The following is a 19,923-nucleotide window of genomic DNA, read 5'->3' on the forward strand; positions in this document are numbered from 1 at the left end:
ATCTCAAAAGGTTGTGAGATTGAGCCCCACCACTTTGGGCTCCACAGTGAATGTGGAGCCTGCTTGGGATTATCTCTCTCCCTCTCTTAAAAAAAAAGGAGGGTTAGTATTAAACAGAAAAATTGTGAGGGTGAAAAAGAGAGGTATACACAAATCTCTTTGTAAAATAAGAATTAAGTTTATCTGCTAAATGTGAGCTAGGTCCTGAAGACATTGAGGACTTAACAAATATGGAAAAGTTTAGGTATATTTGACCTAAGGAGGTAATAGAGAATTGTCAAGGGACTGAATTAACAGTTCACTAAGTAATAGCAAGAACCTACATAGGGCTAAAGAGCTTGAATTTTTAATGCATTTACTCAATGTAATTTTATGACCAAGTGTTGGATCCTAAGAAGGAGAACTGATGAAGTGATTGACTGGTTGCCTAGATTTAGGGCAGGGGGTGGGGGATAAAAGGTCTAGGCAGAAACTTCTGGGTAATAGCAAGAGTGCAGTGGCATTGGATGACCACTGAATCCATGTTGGGTGATAGAATGGGAAAGGATTAGAAAGAAAGAACCAAGTTGCTGGATGACATACTGAAGGCTACATGCAAGAAAAGCGAAGAGCTGGGAGAAGTAGCAGTCAGGGAGTTTAAATCAAATGAGGATATTTTGTTGATAGGCAATACATACATGACCTGAAGCCAGACTTTCAGGGGCCAAATCCTAGCTCTACCTCACTAACTGTGGAGCTGGTATAATTAGGACTGTTTTTGAGAATCCATAAATGACTACATGTAAACTATTTAGGTCAGGGTCTCCAGTATAGTATCTACTTGATAAATTATCTATCACTATATTCCAGAGTTTGCCATTGTGGAAGTAGCATAACCTCAAATGGTGAAGCATAACTCAAAATGATGAGGTATAATTTCAGATGATGTATGGTTTTGCTGATGGAGAGGCATCACTGAAAATAGATGGCTTTATGTTATCAGAGAGCTGAAGTTCAGTGAAGGTAAAAGTCAATGGGTTTAAGGAAATAATTTATATTCTATTTTCTGGAACTCTACTATCAGTAAATAGGGATGACAAAGGATACATTAATGTTGATAAATGGAGGAGTATTTAGTTGGAAAAAACCTAAATTACTGTTTCCTTTTCAGATTATTCTTACATTTGGATTCCTCAAAACATCAGCATTATATATGCCTACCTGTCAAAAGACACATGCAATTAGTTCAAAATGAAAACTTTCACATTTCTGAGTTGTCCTGTCTCAATACTGGAATGCCCTCTTTGCACTGTCCTTCCAAGATTTAGGAGAGTTCTGAGCAAGTCGACTTGCAAGACCATGAAACTCTCTCATTTAAACTGAGATGTGAGTTTGACATGCTTCTTAATAAAATATTATGAGAATTTAATTCCAATTATGGGTTAATATATATCTTGGATGCATCTCACAAAATTAAAATGGAATTGATATACTAATTAGTTTCAGCAAATCAGCATAGTACCATCTATACCTATTGGCATACTAAATATCATCTCATGAGCAGAATGACAAGAGAATCACTTCCAATCAGAACCTCATATGATTTCAGTGTGATTTTTATCCAATTGATTAATTGTATAATGTCCTTTTATGTTTATTTTTCCAACAAATAGGTATCTAGTATTATAGCATATGTTAGTTGCTACCAGGAATAAGTGATAAAAATTGGAGCAAAACTTCCTACCTTGGAACTTACATCTATGGTAGGGGCAGACAAATATATATATACTATATATATACTAAAATACAGGCCAGAATGGATAAGTGGAAATACTAAAGAAGAAGCAATTGATTCCACAGGTGAGGTTCGTAGAGGTGATATAAACACAAACATTCATAGGGTAGAGACTCTCCACACTAATGACCAACATGAGATTAAACATGTGAGGGTGTGACTTGGCAAACATTTATATGAGTCAGCATGTGTCCTTGCAAATTCCTAGCCTATTCAACAGCCCTCTCTGTTGACCAACACTGTGTGAAATTCACACATTTTAAAATACTTCTTAAAAAGTACTGCCATCTCTGGCCTCACCTTTTTATTTTATTTTTTAAATTTAATTTAACTTTATTTCATCATGATAAGTGTACTTTTTAATCCTCATCCTATATTTTCCCCATCCACCCACCCACCTCCTCTCTGATAACCATCAGTTAATTAGCAGTCCATTTCTTGGTTTGTCTCTTTTTTCTTTTGCTTATTTATTGCGTTTCGTTTTTGTTTGTTTCAAGTTTTTTTATTTAAATTCTAATTAGTTAACATGTAGTGTAATATTAGTTTCAGGAGTAGAATTTAGTGATTCATCACTTACATACAATACCCACTGCTCATCACAACAGGTGCCCTCCTTAATACCCATCACCCATTTAATCCATCCCCCATCCGACTCCCTCCAACAACTCTCAGCTTGTTCTCTATGAGTTAAGAGTCTTGGGGTGCCTGAGTGGCTCAGTCACTTAAGTGTCCAACTCTTGATTTCAGCTCAGGTCATGACCTCAGGGTCATGAGACTGAGCCCTGCATTGGGCTCTACATTGGGCTAGGAGCCTGCTTAAGATTTTCTTTCTCCTTCCTTATCCCTTTACCCCCACCTCGAAAAAAGTCTATTTTATGGTTTGCCTCTCTCTCTTTTTTCCCCTTAAGTTCACCTGTTATGTTTCTTAAATTTCACACGAGTGAAATCATATGGTATTTGTCTTTCTCTGACTGACTTATTTCACTAAGCATTATACTCTAGCTCTATCCATGTTGTTGCAAATGGCAAGACTATATATATATATACATATATATATATATATCCATTCACATATTGATGGACACTTAGGATGCTTCATAGTTTGACTATTCTGAATATTGCTGCAACAAACATAAGGGTGCATGTATCCACTTGAATTAGTATTTTTGTATACTCAGGAGGTAAATACTCAGTAGTGCAATTACTGAATCATAGGGTAGTTCTATTTTTAATTTTCTGAGGAAACTCCATACCGTCTTCCAAAGTGGTGGCAATAGTTTGCATTCCCACAAACAGTCATTTTTCTCTACATCCTCACTAATGTTTGTGGTTTCTTATATATATTTTTTTATTTTAGCCATTCAGATAGACATGAGGTGGTATCTCATTATAGTTTTGATTTGCATTTCCCCAATTATTATTGATGCTGATTATCTTTTCATGTGTTTATTGGTCATCTGTATGTCTTCTTTGAAGAAATGTCTGTTCATGTCTTTTGCCCATTCCTTATTGGATTATTTGGGGTTTTTTTATGTTGAGTTGTATAAATTCTCTATGTATTTTGGATACTAACCCTTTATCAGATACACCATTTGCAAATATCTTCACTCATTCAGTAGGTTGACTTTTAGTTTTCTTGATAGTTTCCTTTGCTATGCTAAATCTTTTTATTTTAATGTGGTTCAAATAGTTTATTTTTGCTTTTATTTTCCTTGCCTCGGGAGACATATCTAGAAAAACGTTGCTAAGGCTGATGTCAGAAAGATTACTGCTGGTGATCTCTTCAAAGATTTTGATGATTTCCTGTCTTATATTTAGGTCTTTAATCCATTTTGAGTTTTTTTTTTTTTAATGGTGAAGAGAGTGGTCCAGTTTCATTCTTTTCCATGTACCTGTCCAGTTTTCCCAGCACCATTTGTTGAGGAGACTTTTTCTCATTGTATATTCATTCCTCCTTTGTTGAAGATTAATTGACCATATAATTATGGGTTTATTTCTGGGTTTTTGTTCTATTACACTGATCTATGTGTCTATTTCTATGCCAATATCATACTGTTTAATTACTACTGCTTTCTGCTTTTGCAATATAACTTGAAATCTGGTACCTGATACCTCTAGCTTTGTTTTTTTGTTGTTGTTTGTTTGTTTGCTTTGTTTTGTTTTTTAAGACTCCTTTGGCTATTCAAGGTCTTTGCAGATCCATACAAATTTTAGGATTATTTGTTCTAGTAGTTCTGTGAAAAATGCCATTGGTATTCTGATAGGGATTGCATGAAATCTGTAGACCGCTTTGGATAATATAGACATTTTAATAATATTTGCTCTTCCAATACATGAGCAGGAAATGTTTTTCCATTTGAGGTTTAATTTTCTTTCATCACTGTTTTAGTTTTCAGAGTATAGGTCTTTCACCTCTTTGTTTAAGTTTATTTATTCCTAGGTGTTTTACTGTTTTTGGTGCAATTGTAGATGGGATAGTTTTCCTAATTTCTCTTTCTACTGTTTCATTGTTAGTGTATAGTAATGTAACAGATTTTTGTACATTGATTTTGTATCCTGCAACATTACCAAATTCATCTATCAGTTCTAGTAGGTTTTTGGTGCTGTATTTAGGGTTTTCTATATACAATATCATGTCATTTGCAAATAGTGAAAGTTTTCCTTCTTTCTTACTAATTTAGATGCTTTTATTCCTTTTTCTTATCTGATTTCTGTGTCTAGGACTTCCAGTACTATGCTGAATAAAAGTGGTGAGAGGGGACATCCTTCTGTTGTTCCTGACCTTAGGAGAAAAACTGTGGTTTTTAGGTATGATGTTGGCTGTGGGTTTTTCACATAAGGACTTTGTTAATGTTGAGGTATGGTCCCTCTAGACCTCCTTTGTTGAAGGTTTTTATCATGAATGGATGTTGTACTTCATCAAATGCTTTTTCTGCATCAACTGAAATAGCCATATATGGCTCTTATCCTTCCTTTTATTAATGTGATGTATCATATTGATAGATTTGTGAATATTAAGTCACTCTTGCAACTCAGGTATAAATCCCACTTGGGGGGGGATCCCTGGGTGGCGCAGCGGTTTGGCGCCTGCCTTTGGCCCAGGGCGCGATCCTGGAGACCTGGGATCGAATCCCACGTCAGGCTCCCGGTGCATGGAGCCTGCTTCTCCCTCTGCCTGTGTCTCTGGCTCTGTCTCTGCCTGTGTCTCTGGCTCTGTCTCTCCTTCTATCTCTCAAGAATAAATAAATAAAATCTTTAAAAAAATAAAAAACAAAAAAATAAATCCCACTTGGTTGTGGTGCATGATTTTTTAATATATATTGTTGGATTTGATTTACTTATGTTTTGTGGAGGATTTTTGCATCTACATTCATGAGAGATATTGGCCTGTAGCTCTCTTTTTTTGTGATTTATCTGGTTTGGGTATCAGGGTAATAATCATCTCATAAAATGAATTTTGAAGTTTTCCTTCCCTTGTATTTCTTGCAATAGTTTGAAAAGAATGGGTCCTTTTTTTTTTTTTTAAAGAATGGGTCTTAACACTTCTTTAAACATATGGTAGAAATCACCAGTGAAGCTGTCTGTCTGATCCTGGACTTTTATTTTGGGGGAGTTTTTTGATTACTGATTCAATTTTGTTGCTAGTAATCACTCTGTTCAAATTTTCTATTTCTTCCTGATTCAGTTTCAGTAGGTTATATGTTTCTAGGGATTTATCCATTTCTTCTAAGTTGAAAATTTGGTGGCATATAGGTTTTCATAAATATTCCATTAAAAATGTTTGTATTTCTGAGGTGTTAGTTGTTATTTCTCCTCTTTCGTTAGTAATGTTATTTATTTGGGTCATGTCTCCTTTTTTGTAATGAATCTTGCTAGAGGTTTATTGATTTTGTTAATCTTTTCAAAAAACCAGCTCTTGGTTTCATTTATCTGTTCTATTGTGGTTTTTGGTTTTTTTTGTTTGTTTGTTTTTTGTTTTTTGTTTTTTTTTTTTTTTGGTTTCTATATCATTTATCTCTGCTCTAATCTTTATTATTTCCTTGCTTTTTTAGAGTTTGGGTTTTAATTACTCTTCTTTTTATAGCTCCTTTAGGGGTAATGGTAGGTTGTTTATTTGAGATTTTTCTTGCTTCTTGAGGTAGGCCTGTATTACTATAAACTTCCCTCTTAGAACCACTTTGGTTGCATCCTGAAGACTTTAGATTGTTGTATTTTCATTTTCATTTGTTTCCATGTAATTTTTTTATTTCTTCTTTGATTTCTTGGTTGACCTATTCATTGTTTAGTAGCATGTTGTTTAACTTCCATGTATTTGTGGTCTTTGCATACTTTTTCTTGTGGTTAATTTCTAGTTTCAGTGTTGTAGTCAGAAGAGATGGATGCAGTATGATTTGAGTTTTTTTTTTAATTTGTTGAGACTTGTTTTGTGGGCTAATAGGTGATCTATCCTGGAGAATGTACCATGTGCACTTGAAATGAATGTGTATTCTGCTATTTTAGGATGGACTATTCTGAATATGCTATTAAATTCATCTGGTCCAGTGTGTCATTCAAAGCTGCCATTTCCTGGTTGACTTTGTTGATTTTCTGTTTGGATGATCTATCCACCAATGTAAGTGGGGTGTAAAGTACCCTACTATTCTAGAATTACTATTGATTATTTATTTTATGTTTTTTATTAACTGCTTTATGTATTTGGGTACTCCCATTTGGGGCATATAAGTATTTATATTATTATAACCTCTCATTGGATTGTGTCCTTTTTTGTCTCTTGTTACAGTCTTTGTTTTTTTATTTGGGGGCACCTGGGTGGCTCGTCAGTTAAGCCTCCATCTTGGTTTTAGCTCAGTTCATGATCTCAGGATCCTGGGATCAAGATCCATATCAGACTGCACTCAGTAGAGAGTCTACTTCTCTGCCTCTCTCTCACTCTTCCATTGCCCCTTCCCCTACTCTTGCTCGCTCACTCACTCTCTCTCTCTCTCTCTAAAATAAATAAATGTAAATAGATAGATAGATGGATAGATGATAGATAGATAGATAGATAGATAGATAGATAGATAGATAGATAGAGTATTGCTACCTTGGCTCTCTTTTGGCATCCATTTGTGTGATAAACATTTCTACATCCTTTCACTTTCAATGTGCATGTGTTTTTAGGTCTGAAATGAGTCCCTTTTAGGCAGCATATATATGGATCTTGGTTTTTTTATTCACTCTGTTGGCCTGTCTTTTGATTGGAGCATTTAGTTCATTTACATTCAAAGTAATTATTGATGGATATATATTTACTGCCATTTTGTTACTTGTTTTATGGTCATTTCTATAGATTTTCTCTGATCCTTTATTCTCTTGCTTTCTTTCATGATTTGTTGGCTTTCTTTAGTGACATACTTGTATTCCTTTCTCTTTATTCTTTAAAAATTTCTTAGTGTTTTTGGTTTGTGGTTATCATTAGGTTTTTTTGTAACAACTTCTGCATATAGCAATCTATATTAAGTTGTTGGACACTTAAGTTTAAACCCATTCTTTACTCCTCCCCATCCCCACATTTTAGGAATATGGTGTCATATCTTACATCCTTTTATTTTATGAATCCCTTGACTGATTTTTATGGAAACACTTACTTTTACTGCTTTTGTGTTTTTTACTTTACAAACTATCAATATGGTCTCCTTTCCACTCAAAGAGTCCCCCTTAATATTTCTTCTATGGCCAGTTTGGTGATCATGAACTCCTTTAATTTTTGTTTGTCTGAGAAATTCTTTTATCTCTCCCTCTATTCTGGATAATAGCCTTGCTGGCTATCAGGTATTCTTGGCTGCAGATTTTTCCCTTTTAATACTTTGAATGTATCATGCCATTCTCTTCTAGGCCCCCCACTTTTAGATATGAGTGTATAGACAGTAATAGGCAACTTGCTTTATAAATTTGATTTGAATTTTTGATATTATAATTATTTTATTCAAATATCAGAATAATCTCTCATTTTAAGCATCAGTCTTGGCATTTAAAAAATTTTTAATAATTTATGTCCAAATACAGCATGTAAATATCATTATATACACCATTAATATTTGAATGAATGTCAAAGATTTGTACGTAAATTTTTAGTTGACAACTTTTTTTTTTTTTAAAGATTCTACCCATTTATTCATGAGAGACACAGAGAGGCAGAGACACAGGCAGAGGGAGAAGTAGGCTCCACGCAGGGAGCCCGACACGGGACTCGATCCCGGGGCTCCAGGATCATGCCCTGGGCAGAAGGCAGACACAAACCACTGAGCCACCCAGGGATCCCCCAGTTGACAACTTTAGGTTTAGTTGCCAAATTTTAGTTGCCAGCTTAAAAAAGCTAATGTGTATTCTGTCTCTTAATCATAGGAAAAGAGCTATTTAAAAATTCCAGAAAGGAGTGATTTATGTAAATAATTAGTCTGGGGGCAGTTCTGTTGTTTTTTTCCTTCTATCACAGCCTCCTTTTTATTCAGTCATAAGATTGTTTAGTCAATCCCAACAGAGGAATTGCCAAATGCTTACAAGTTATATTCTTTGCTTGCTGTACAAAACCAATGCTATAAAATACCCATTCTACCCTGTATAACCTTTCTCCTCCATTTTCAGAGACTCTGCTTTGCATTTCCATGACCTCTTCCAGATAGGGGACATGCTGACAAGCTCAAATCCATTATTCACTGATCATAATATATTGGAGTCTTAATATGTCAAATGTCATACCATGCCCAGAATAAATCCACATCTAGATTTCTTTACATTACAAAAACTAAACTTCTGCTTTCATTATCTAGCAATGTTATTGCAGATTTCAACCTGATGTCATCCTTTGATGTTACCTGATCTTTTCTCTTTCAACAGTGTAATTGCTTCTTACTTATAAATTCAGACAGAAATTGGCACCCTGATTCTTATGCCAACTCCCACTTCTGGATCTGTTTAACTCATATCAAAAACTACTGAAGGTTTTGTTTTAGTTTTTTAAATTATAACCAAAAATTAAAAATCAAATATACATTCCTATTTAATCCAAAGACAGAATAATGCTCCTGAAAGAATTAGAAAGATTTCCCAAATTCAATAGAATTAGAATTCCAACGTGTCCAAAATATTAATGAAGTTATTAGAGCACATAATTAAAAACTTTAATTACGTTATAATGGTTTTTGCTAATAAAACATAAAGGGGCAAACAGAAAGACCTCTTACTATGTTTACTTACAAAATTGTAAGCAGTTATATCAGGAAAATGGTTAGTGAATGGCTCTTCAACCTGAAATCTGTCATGAAAATTATACCTGGGTGGCTTCCCAAGTGCACATCTCCATAAAGATAACGCAATGAGTCTTGCTATGTCTTAGAATTGAGTTCAGAGCTACTAAAGATTAGTCCTCATTTTTCTCCACAAAAAGCACCAGTGAGAACAGCCCTCCTCTACCTGAGTATATAATAAAAGAAAGATTTATCTATTAGATTTGCAAATATATTTGTAGGATGTGCTACTTCAATACCTCATACTCTTCTTGCTACAAAAAAAAAAAAATCCCTTTATCAAATAGAACAGGATTTGACTGCTTCCTTAGTCTGGATTTATATTAACCTCTCGTCAAAGCAAAGGGAATGATAATTCTCAAACATTTGTGGTAATAGGGAAGGATACTGAATAACCTAGACATTTGATGTTTTTGGTTGTCCCTAGATAAAGAACTTAGAGTGTATTTGTCCTAATGGGGCCAGAAAAATAATTTTAATCTTTTTACGTTAAAATTAAAACTAATGGTAAGTATTGATAGGGGAATAAGATGTTTAGTTACTTGTTAAGTGCTCAGGTAGGAGTGAGTTCCCATGCTCTTACCTATGGGCCACAAGTGCTAATAGAAACCAAAGACAAAAAAAGAAAAGGAAAACTCACGTAGCCTAAATTAGCCACAGTTGTTTCCACGGAGTAATCTATAGAAAAATAACAAAATGGACTGCTTTAGTTTTATGGTTTTTTTCCCTTTCAAGTTTATTTGAAGGCTGTGGTAAGACAGTGGAATATTTGAATGAACAGACACTTGAAGTATGGAGGAAAATGAAAAGATTTAAAAATCCACATTTGTACAGTCCCTTCAATTAGTAATAACTAGAATATAACTACTTAGTTGATTTTAATGAAGATATTTTAATTTGATTTGGTCTTGACTTCCAGATTTTGATGTATATACCTAATTCACTAATATTCAAAAGATACAATGCAAATCTATTCTTATTTATATATTTATATATAATTATTTACTTATATACTTATACTTTATATAATTTTGTTTTATAACTTACTATTATAAATGTAATTTAATTACTCAAATTTATATATATACATATATATATATACACACATATATATGTAACTTATCACTTCATTTCTCACAACTGCCATTTGACCTTCTGCCCTCTAAGCATGCTAGCAGAGAGAAAAATCAAATCCTAGAGATGTATACAATCAGGATAAAATGAAATTCACTTTCTTTTTTCCTTCCCATGCAGGCATACTTTACTCTCCTGTTATTTTTTAGTCTAGATACCATGGGAATAAAAGCAATCATAGACCATGCAGTCAGCAAGCACAGAACACTAAACAAACACTTAAGATTATGACTAAAAGGTTTGGTCAAAAATAATCTTCCCTTGTGGCTTTTACTATCTCCTAACATTCCTATGATATCATTTACTATAAAGTTCATCTACCCAGATTTTCATCTAAATTCAATAGCTCAAACATCAATGACAAAACAAAAATAAAACCATCACAGCCTTTTGAATCACAATCAAACTTATTTCTTTTAATACTGCTGATTATGGCAGTAGACATAGTTTCTCCTAAAAGGATTAACATACACCTGAAAATAGATCATTGTACCCAAAGATCTGCAGAAGTTATCCATTTTTTTCTGTTTCTACTATCAAGGTACCTTCTTCATCACATGTGCCCACACACCACCCTCTCTGTACCTTCCTATGTTGGCTAATACCATCAGCAACCTCTTGAAGACTGAGACTTCAACCTCACCAAATACTGTGTCTTTTCTCTCATAAATTCTGTCTGCATTCTACTTTTATCTTTCCAGCTTAAGTCCAAGCATCCATTATCACTCCCATCTGAAATATATTAACAACTATGTGGTTAGTTTTTGTTTCTAATTTCTCCCCTTCTGATTCATCCTGTGTTTTGCTGCCACCAGTTGCATCCTTAAAACAATGGCTTATAGATTCCTTTTTCAAAATTCCTACATGGTTTTCCATTAAATACAAAATAAGGGACACCTGGGTGGCTTAGTGGCTGAGCATCTGCCTTCAGCTCAGGGAGGCTCAGGGCATATCCCGGGGTCCCAGGATCAAGTTCCACATCAGGCTCTCCACAGGGAGCCTGCTTCTCCCTCTGCCTATGTCTCTGCCTCTCTACATCTCTCATGAATAAATATATAAAATTTAAAAAAATTAAAAGTAAATAAATAAATACAAAATAAAATGTAATCTCCTCAACCTGGAAATCAAAGCCTTCTACAACGTGGACTTGGTTTTCTTAACAACTATTTGCCACTAGACACAAAATGGACATGCACACACACACATATCCCATACTCTTTCCATTCCTTCAGTCTACACTTTGCTGTGTGGCTTTTATTAAGCTATTATCACAACTGAAAAGTTCCACTTCTTCCTAAGCCCTCTCCCTTCCTCAATAACCGGTTCAAATGCTACTTTTTCTCATCTCCATTAGTTCAAATAAATCTTTTTCTTGCATTTCCATTTTTCTTTATTTGTACTTCTATTTTGATACTGAGTATAATTTGTCCTATAATGTATTTGGACATATCCATATACATTATATGTGGATTATTGAGTTTCTTAAAAGCTGGGAACTATGCCATAGTAATCTTGATCAATTGGGGTTCTAAAAATAGTGTTTATTAATTTCTATTTCAGAAAAGTTATTGGGCAATGATATTTTCCAAATAAGGAAGATGAGAGAAGAACTTTATTTTAATTTGTTGATATTTTGGCTAATTATAAAATACGAACTGGAGTCCAGGATAGGGCAAAGGTTAGATTAATGCAACTGTGGAAATACTTAGAAAAAAAGAGGTGCCTAATTATTTGACTCTATGAATTTTTCTTCAGTAAAATATGAGTTCAGCTATTCTTCCTTTCCATGTAAGACAGAAAAAAAAGTCTATTTAATTTAAAATGCACCAGAGTCTCCTGACTACTTCTGTTTCTCCAACAATGTTGCCAGTGAAGAGCATATCACAATTAAGGATAGAATGGATTTAAAATCTGAAGCTGAGGAAGAATATTCAACAAACACATGAATTATTCTTTTTATACTACTTCTACAAGTCAGTTATGAAAAAAATATTATTTCTGGGGCACATGGATGGCTTAGTTGTTTAAACATTTGACTTGATTTAGGCTCAGGTCATGATCTTCAGGTTGTAAGATTCTCTCTCTCTCTCTTCCTCTCAAAAAAAAATTTTTTTAAAGAAAGATTATTATTTCTTCAATTTCTTTATTTCTTGCGTCTTTAGTTATTAAAAGTTCTTAATGGATTAAACCAAGGTTGACTTCTACAATATTTGAATACTACTCATTCTTCCATTCACAGCCAAAAATCCAATTTCCATGAACATTTTCATGTTTAACCCCTCTGGGTTAAGGCATAAAGTTTATTGAACTTAACTAAAAATATAGTTTTCTAGAATCATAAAGTTAGATAATGATTAATTCACTAATTTTAGAGAATTTGGTGTTTATTCAAAACATGTTTCTTGATTGATTAAAAGGGATAATTTTATTCATTTTAAAAATGAAAATCATACAGTCACAAGAACAGAGAAAACTAAGCATTATTATCACACAGTGAATTGTCATAGCACATCCAACCTCAAAACACCTTTGTAACTTTAAGAATCTAGGTGACTTGCTTGTATCAGCTACTATATCTAATGTAGGTCCCATATTTTGGAGAATATATTTTCTGGATTTTTATTTTTTGGTAGGGGGTAAAGGGGACTGTAGTGTGGCTCAAAACTGCATGAATCAAGTCTTTTATGGAGTTTCAGTTGAATGCATAGGCCCCGCATAGAGAAAACTAGCCATTGTGACATTGGGGGGTATTTTGTCACTTAACAACCTACTGTAGAAGTAAACAAGAAAGTAAATTCTTCATGTCTTTTTTTTCCTAAGTATTTCACTGAGACCTACAAACCATTATATTGTAAATATATCCTTTGGCACATAACCAATATATTTCTTTGAATCTCTAACTCCAGTAACTTCTGTCTTTGTTGAGAGGACAGCATGTTACCAGTGCCTTCAGTGGTCTATAATTTATCTGTATGACGTTTTGCAGTACAGAGAATTGTCTACAGATCTTTCATACCTCTGATTTAGAGCAAAATAAGGGCTATATACAATGCGAATTTTAACACCTGCTATTATGAAGGGAATAGAAATGAGCTCAAAAGGCTGTAATTTTTTTAAATAAGAAATTGAATTGATCTCAAAGTAGAATAAGGGAGTTAGAATTATCAGCTCAGCCTTTAAAAAGCAATGAAAAGTGAATGATAAACTAAGACAATCATTTGTACTATTGCTTTATCAACTTTCAGCTTTGGAAGGGAACTGTTGGAGAGAGCACTGGATTCTGTAAAATGAAACAGTACTTCCCTAAAAGGGCTGTTAAAAGGATTCAATGAGATTACATTTCTAAAGCACATATCCTGACACATATGAAAGGAAAAAATAATAAATAGCAGCTGAGAGAAGTAATAGCAACAGTAATCAGAAGATCAGGACTCCAGTGTCATTTTCATCACCTACTATTGGCCTTGAGCAGGTCACTTAACAGGTCTGATCCTCAGAATGTTCACAGACAAAAATAAATTATAACTCCTACTGTACAAACCTTCCCCATATTGTTGTGAAATCAAGCAAGAAAATTATATGGAAGTATCTTGAAAAGTACAACTAGTTGGAGAAATATCTCATTACATACATGTAATAGTTCAACATCACAACCAATAAAGAACACATTTCTAATGCATCTCTGGAATATAATCATTCAGATCATGCTTGCATATCAGAGTAATTAGTAACTCACTACTTATAGTTCCAGACAGCTTGTGGCAAGCAAGGACACACCCATAGACATTGAAGCATTTGTATAATTTCCTTATCCCTCTTCTTTCTAAGTTGGCTCATGACCTGCCTTAGTGGGTAATCAATGGTATCTCGAGTTAGAAAACAAGGTCATGGGAAACTCTGGAAAATGGAGGTTTTTCAAAACATTAAAAATAAGAGTTACCTTATGACCCAACAAATGCACTTCTAGGTATTTATCCAAAGAATACAACATAGTGATTCAAAGGGGCACATACACCCCAATGTTTATAGCAGCAATGTCCAAAATAGCCAAAATATGGAAAGAGCCCAGATGTCCATCAACAGATGAATGGATAAAGATGTGGTATTTATATATTTTGGAATATTACTCAGCCATCAAAAGGAATGAAATCTTGCCATTTGCAACGATATGGATAGAACTAGAGAGTATTATACTAAGCAAAACAAGTCAGTCAGAAAAAAGAAACATCAATGATGTCACTCATATGTGGAATTTAAGAAACAAAACAGATGAACATAGGGGAAGGGACAAAAAATAAGACAAAATTAGAAAGGGAGGCAAAACATAAGAGATTCTTAACTACGTGAAACAAACAGGGTCACTGGAGGGGAGGTGGGTAGAGGAAAGGGGAAACTGGGTGATGGGCATTAAGGAAGGCACATGATGTAATGCACACTGGGTGTTATATGCAACTGATGAATCACTAAACTATACCTCTGAAACTAATATTACACTATATGTTAATTAATTGATTTTAAATAAAATTTTAAAAAGAAAACAAGGGAATGAGGATGCATCCCAAAGTGTTTCATTCTTCTCATTAAAGACCATCATAAACAAGAGTTGACTACATACATAATTAAAGATAAAGTACATGAGAGTAAAAGGGAAGAGATATCTATGAGCAATTACTGTTTTCCAAGTCCTATCTTGACATTATAGACAATATCAGTGGGATTTGTTTTATTAAGGAAATGATTGGTGTTCCACTAAAATTTATTTATTTGGTTATCCCATTCTATCTGGCCCTAACAAAAACAATTTGCTTTCTCTTTCAGTCATGTGTACCTTTTGTTAAATACACAATGAGTAATATAAAATTAGTTAATCACATAGATGGCAAAGCCATCAAGAGACAGAGAACGAAAGAAGAGATAACAGTTGCAAATGCTTTTAGGTTCTGCTAATAACAATGGATCTCTAAGAATTAGTTAAGACATTAGAAAATGGAGAGAGATTAGATCAATCCTTCATTTTCTGTGAAGCTTAATCGGCATGTTCATCTGTGAAATGGGTTGCAGGTTTAGAAAGGACCCAGGCACTGATTAGAACTGTTGCAGTGGAATAACTCTTTAAAAAAATTTTTTTATTTATTTACTCATGAGAGACACAGAGAGAAGGCAGAGACACGGGCAGAAGGAGAAGCAGGCTCCCTGGGAGGAGCCCAATGCGGGACTCGATCCTGGAACTCTGGGATCACGCCCTGAGCCAAAGGCAGATGCTCAACCAGTGAGCCACCCAGGAGTCCCAATTAACTCTTCATCAATGATCCATTATGGAGCTGTTTATGCATAGAAGTGCTGCTCTTCACCTTAAACGTAAATAATTACACTCTAACTATAACGTAGAAGGAATACATAATAGTATGTTGTTATTGTGTTATTAAACAGTCACCTAAATGTTATGCTATTTATATGCTGAATGAGAACATTTATTTTACAAAGTCCCTCCATAAAAAAACTTGGAGTATTTAAAAAGCGCCAAATATTTTAAAATAATGCCCTACTAAGTAGAACTGAAAACTGAAAAAAGCAATGAAACCACGTCAAGCCTGATCAGATACTCAAGGCTAAAGAGTATGAATGTGACTATGAATTAAAATTTCCACAAGACTAAACTTAGACAGATACCTACTTTGATCCAAAAATTTTCCTAGTATGAGGCTGGTTGTGTGATAGACAATCATGAAAGAATCTAAGGCTTTTTTAGAGATGAACATAAAAGGAGTTCAGTGCTAATGTCTTAGTATTAAATATATTTGCCTTATTATTCAGAGTCAAGCAAGGTATTAATTGAATCCACAACTGAACTAAAAGTGAAATGAATTGAGAAGTTTAATTGATATTGAAGTTTGGAAGAGTTGACCAGAGTTTTGAAAGAAACTTTTAAAATTATCATCATCAAGTAAAGATGATACATCTTGATCTGAGAAAACCCCTGACTTCCTCCAAAACCTATCCCCACATAGAACCTTGCTCTAAACATTACAAGAATTGAAACATGGTTGATGAATAAAACATTTTAGAATACAGAATATTAGAACGAACATATTTCTTTTCAGCTGACGTTGTGGTAAGTAATAGCCTCAGATTAAAACACAAATATAATTGTCAACATAAAATAGTATGTATTTTAAAAACAAGTTTACTGTAAAAGGAAATGAATGAAAACAGAAGTTCAATAGTCAAATTCACTAAAATTATACTAGTTTTCTATCTATACAAGTTAGGTATGCTCAAATAATTGATTTATTTCAAAACTGCCTGAAAGAAAACCAAGTTGGGTCTGGCAATTCTAATGCTACTTTCTATTTTTCAAATCTGAAATGTATACTTTTTTCCATCTGTATCAGGGGGCCTGAGTGGTATATTGCCTCATATACTAGATGTAAACACATGATAGAACCTTATATATGAAAGAGGCCTGAGAGTTCCTTACTGTGGCCTGAAGGATATTTTGGCAGCCTACAGGAGATCACATTATTCAAGACAGGTGACTGCAGGATCTTGGTTATCATTCCAGCATTTGCCTACTCCAGCCACGAGTCAGAGCTCATAGCTGTACATGGCTCTGGGCCTATTTTCGCTCATTGGAAAAGCTCAATGACAGGCAAAGGTCAGTAGTAGAACTCAGAGATTTAAAAATAAATGACCAAGCATTTTATTCTCTCTGCAATCCACCTAAATTAATAAGGCAATATTTCACTTTGAGTGTCAAATATTAATAGAGAAGCTTTTATCTCTATCAGAAGCATGAAAAAGTTGTCTTTAGATTTTTAGATTCATATTCTTAATGCTCATTTGTCCATGGTCAGCTGTATATCAGAGTTGGCTGCATATTAGTTGGGAGGAATGGAATTTTGAAATCACTAGGATGAGGGCTTAAGGTGACGTAACTTTAAAGAAAGACAGTCAAATCAATCATTTATGTGCAAGATGAAAGTTCCATGTTAATAAGATACTACATTGTATTGCATTTACAAACACTTCATCTTTTCCTCCCAAAGTTCATACACACAATACAGACACACTTATAAACACATATTGTGAGTGTGTATGTTGGAAGAGAAGGAAAAAAGAGAAATAATTTATTTTGGGGAACAAAACAAATAATTTTTAAAAATTAGTATATATACTATTTTATGGAATTAGTATCTTGTGGAATGGGGGATAGCATATATTTAATCGAAGAAGGATCAGACACTGGACAACTAAATTCAAAGGCAGACAAGATAGTCAAAGAACTGGGATTAGCACTTGAATCTTGTAAGTGTAACGAAGTTTCCTTTATACTTGATTAGGTTCTCTTCAGAAAGTATTATTTCAAGTTGATAGGATGGTATTGTTTAAATTCCCCTTTACTTAAATAAAGTGATGCCTTCTAGTGGCTCTCTTTAAAACAGCATTAAATTGAGTTTACAAGGTCATCTTTACTGAAAAGATGGAATACTACATATTGAACACTAAAAATTCATCTCACTATCAGGATACAGTGGAAAAGGATTACTGAATTACAAGTATCTAATACATTGCTGCATTTAAAGAAGTGAAGAAGATTAGTATCACAGTCTAAGCCTTTGACCTGATCTACAGCTGTCACTTAGATATACTATGTACATTACTACCACAAAATTCAAGAAATAACTATTTGGATTGATTATAAGTAAAAGACATCAGACTTTTATTCAAAAATCATTGTCATGCCTTTTTATCCTCCAATCTTCAATCTTCAATGCTCTCACCAGTTCTCCTTCCTCTTGTTGATAACAAACCTAATGCTCTCTTTTTAGCCCTTTCCTCTTCTTTATGGAACATTTTATCATATTAACAATTCCTTCTTTTTATAACCTCTCCTCTGTGAACTCCTTAGTATTTTTCTCCCACCTCCCATCCTTCTCACTGGAACCACACTGTCTGATTTTTCCTCTACATACCTGAGCTACATTCCATCTCCAATTATGCAAATTCTACATTCATTCAGGACCCATTCTAATGCCATCTTCCTTCATGTCCTTCCTAGTTAGTACTTTCTCCACTCATTGAATCTTTCATAGCATTCTACATATGAGTCTTTTAGTATACTTATTACAATTTTCTGTGAACAGGCACTCACCCCCAAGAGTTTCACATATGATACCACCACCACCATTTCACCAATTGTTTCTGAATATCCTGGGGTAACAAATCTAGTCACCAACTGTCATCTCCTTGTTGGTCCTAACATATGATGTTCCTTCTTTGTACCACCACTGCTATTCTGTTTTCCACTGAATACCATCTGAATCCTCTTTGGGACCCTTGAAACCCCATGTCCAGGTGCCGCCTGATATTCCATATCCAACAGAGAGAATTTTTTAAGCCCAGTGTTGTGTTACACTCAGATACAGAGCTACCAAATTAGTTCTGAGGCTCAAACACCTTACCTAAGGAGCACCCCATATGGTGTCTGTATATGGCTTATCTATAGACATGAATACACAGTGGTCTGAGCCAGAGACTAATTCTATATCACGTTGCAACTATCTTCTCCCACCGGACAACTAAGTCCTCATTACTAAGTTAGTCTGTCTTCCTCATAAAATTAGCTCATTTCCAAAAAAAGCCCCTAGTCCCTATTAAAATAGACTTCAAGCACACCTACCAGGTTGTCAGATAGGGTTGTATATACTTACAGTGTAGACTCAAACTGGATTTTGTGCATCTATCCCCATTCTACGTGGTTAATTTGAAGAGTTGGCTCTATATTTATGCCATTATCTCTCCAATCAAACTTAGCACAGAGATTGACACATGGTAGTAACTAAATAAAAACCTGGAGAATAAATGATAGAAAGCAACACTAAATTCCATTTTTATCTATTTCTCATGAATTGATATATCCCTTCCATGTTTAAATAGCTATTTATAATTTTAAGTTTTTTTCTCTGTAAATGATATGTAGAGACTACAAATAAACCTTAGGCTAATAATACTTTCCCAAATTTATCACAAAATATGTTACTATTGTTATATGGGAAATATCATACTCTAGCACTGATTTTGATTAAAATCAGAGCACATTTAAAGGGAAATGGAGAGCCAAGGGATTTTGGTTTCCAAAGTTTCGTTCTATTTTAAATAAATGGTAAGTTTAAATTTATGTAAATAAATACATATAAAATATTTGTATGGAGGTAAATCTTTGTTTCCTATGTTTTGCAGCCTATATTTTTAGGTTATGTCACATTGGAATAGGGCTAAAATTCTCAAAAAGTTTTGCTTTGGGATGTTTCTTGGTTCCACAGAGGGCTAATATTCTCCTGAAGGATGTTTCCATGTTAAATATCATTCACTAATGTCAAAACAAACTACTCACAAAGTCAAAGCTTGGGGAACAAACACAAGAAACAATGAAGAAATCGAGCTAAGGTTATTGGATTCCTTGCTCTACTAAACAAAACTTATAGGAAAGGAATCTTTTGTCTTCTGCGCAAGAGACCAATTTCAAAGATTCTTTTGTCTTATAGCTAGCTGTTCTCTTCATCACAAACTGAAAATACAGTAAATACAATAAAAAATAGGCTTCATTATAATTAGTGGAAATTCACTATGCATTTCATTACTTTCATGTAGTACAGTCAGACATGCAATAATTAATTGATCATTATAGTCAACAGTGTCTCTAGTTAGGAATCATCATTATATTAACAT

The 19,923-nt window shown here is 34.1% G+C and overlaps 1 long non-coding RNA gene across 1 annotated transcript in view; it reads right to left on the minus strand.

Annotated features, from left to right (window-relative positions):
* The window catches only part of LOC140597710 (uncharacterized), a 235,507-nt gene that overhangs the window by 139,800 nt on the left and 75,784 nt on the right, over positions 1 to 19,923 (minus strand). The window lies entirely within an intron of this gene.

The sequence above is a fragment of the Vulpes vulpes genome, chromosome 1, assembly GCF_048418805.1.
Source record: "Vulpes vulpes isolate BD-2025 chromosome 1, VulVul3, whole genome shotgun sequence".
Taxonomy (NCBI): domain Eukaryota; kingdom Metazoa; phylum Chordata; class Mammalia; order Carnivora; family Canidae; genus Vulpes; species Vulpes vulpes.